At 53.5% G+C, this 2,500-nt stretch overlaps 1 non-coding gene across 1 annotated transcript in view; it reads left to right on the forward strand.

Moving 5' to 3' along the window:
• The first annotated feature begins 997 nt into the window (after positions 1 to 997).
• Positions 998 to 2,500, forward strand: part of LOC144423627 (small subunit ribosomal RNA) — a 1,810-nt gene continuing 307 nt past the window's right edge. The window contains exon 1 of the ribosomal RNA XR_013476092.1: positions 998 to 2,500. This exon is cut by the window's right edge and continues 307 nt beyond it. This is a non-coding gene — a ribosomal RNA (small subunit ribosomal RNA).

Here is a 2,500-nt window from a genome sequence, read left to right on the forward strand (position 1 = left end):
AGTGCTGCGTCGCCGGCATCGGCGTCGAAAGAAGCCGAGCCGAAAAAAGTTAAAGTACAAACGTGCAAGCATACTAACCTAGCCCTAGGTAAGGCATGTCAGAGCGAAAGACAGTAATTTCGAATGAGCCAAGAAAGAGCGGTGCGGGGCCGGTCGGAGCGCACCCTTTTCTCGGTGGCTGGCGGGCGAGAGAGTGCTGCGTCGCCGGCATCGGCGTCGAAAGAAGCCGAGCCGAAAAAAGTTAAAGTACAAACGTGCAAGCATACTAACCTAACCCTAGGTAAGGCATGTCAGAGCGAAAGACAGTAAACTCGAATGAGCCAAGAAAGAGCGGTGCGGGGCCGGTCGGAGCGCACCCTTTTCTCGGTGGCTGGCGGGCGAGAGAGTGCTGCGTCGCCGGCATCGGCGTCGAAAGAAGCCGAGCCGAAAAAAGTTAAAGTACAAACGTGCAAGCATACTAACCTAACCCTAGGTAAGGCATGTCAGAGCGAAAGACAGTAATTTCGAATGAGCCAAGAAAGAGCGGTGCGGGGCCGGTCGGAGCGCACCCTTTTCTCGGTGGCTGGCGGGCGAGAGAGTGCTGCGTCGCCGGCATCGGCGTCGAAAGAAGCCGAGCCGAAAAAAGTTAAAGTACAAACGCGATGCTAATGAGCGAGCCGTTGTCTCGACTAATATGTAGGGGGCGTTCGATCGAGCGTCTGGCTTGAGCGCTTGTCGGCCTAGCAGAACGGTCGCATTGTTATGCCCGGGTTTTAGGCACCGCTGCAGGCGGCCGGCAGAGCTCTTGTTTGTGCGAAACTGAATGGATCGAGCCCGAGAGAGGGCGAGCAAAGAAAAAACGCAAATCGCTCCGCCTGGCACTGCCGGCGAGAGCGTGGACGTCGCGGCCAGCGACTGTCGAAGCTGAGTACGGCCGCAGGCGATCGCCTCGGTCTTAAACGAATGCGACGAGCACGCGCCGGGCGGCCCAGCAAGGGCCGAGCGCAGCTGTCGCAGCTATCTGGTTGATCCTGCCAGTAGTGATATGCTTGTCTCAAAGATTAAGCCATGCAGGTGCAAGTACGAGTTCTCGTAAAGCGAAACTGCGAATGGCTCATTAAATCAGTCTTGGTTTATTTGGTCTCGTAAGCGAAGTGGATAACTGTGGTAATTCTAGAGCTAATACATGCATTAAGCGCCGACTTCGGGAGGCGCGCTTTTATCAGATCAAAACCGACCGGGTTCGTCCTGTGACGTTTGATGACTCTGGATAACCACGCGGATCGTACGGTCTCTGCACCGACGACGTATCATTCAAGTGTCTGCCCTATCAACTGTCGAAGGTACGCTACGTGCCTACCTTTGTGATAACGGGTAACGGGGAATCAGGGTTCGATTCCGGAGAGGGAGCCTGAGAAACGGCTACCACATCCAAGGAAGGCAGCAGGCGCGCAAATTACCCATTCCCGACACGGGGAGGTAGTGACGAAAAATAACAATACAGGACTCTAACGAGGCCCTGTAATTGGAATGAGTACATCCTAAAACTCTTAACGAGTATCCATTGGAGGGCAAGTCTGGTGCCAGCAGCCGCGGTAATTCCAGCTCCAACAGTGTATGCTAAAGTTGTTGCGGTTGAAAAGCTCGTAGTTGGATTTTGGGCGAGCGCCGCCGGTCCGTCGCAAGGCGTGTCACTGGTTGCGTTCGCCTCACCTTCGGTTCTCCGTCGGTGCTCTTGACTGAGTGTCGGCGGTGGCCGATAAGTTTACTTTGAAAAAATTAGAGTGTTCAAAGCAGGCTGTTCGCCTGCATAGTGTTGCATGGAATAATGGAATAGGACCTCGGTTCTATTTTGTTGGTTTTCGGAGCACGAGGTAATGATTAAGAGGGACAGACGGGGGCGTCCGTACTCTGCCGTTAGAGGTGAAATTCTTGGATCGGCGGAAGACGAACTACTGCGAAAGCATTCGCCAAGAATGTTTTCTTTAATCAAGAGCGAAAGTCAGAGGTTCGAAGACGATCAGATACCGTCCTAGTTCTGACTATAAAGGATGCCAACTAGCGATCGGGAGGCGTTACCATGACGACCTTTCCGGCAGCTTCCGGGAAACCAAAGTCTTTGGGTTCCGGGGGAAGTATGGTTGCAAAGCTGAAACTTAAAGGAATTGACGGAAGGGCACCACCAGGAGTGGAGCCTGCGGCTTAATTTGACTCAACACGGGGAAACTCACCCGGCCCGGACACAGGTAGGATTGACAGATTGAGAGCTCTTTCTTGATTCTGTGGGTGGTGGTGCATGGCCGTTCTTAGTTGGTGGAGCGATTTGTCTGGTTAATTCCGATAACGAACGAGACTCTGGCATGCTAAATAGTTACGCGACCTTCTCGGTCGGCGTCTAACTTCTTAGAGGGACTAGTGGCGTTTAGCCACACGAGATTGAGCAATAACAGGTCTGTGATGCCCTTAGATGTCCGGGGCCGCACGCGCGCTACACTGAGTGAAGCAGCGAGTGTCTAACCTA

The sequence above is a fragment of the Styela clava genome, chromosome 5 (genome assembly GCF_964204865.1).
Source record: "Styela clava chromosome 5, kaStyClav1.hap1.2, whole genome shotgun sequence".
NCBI lineage: Eukaryota > Metazoa > Chordata > Ascidiacea > Stolidobranchia > Styelidae > Styela > Styela clava.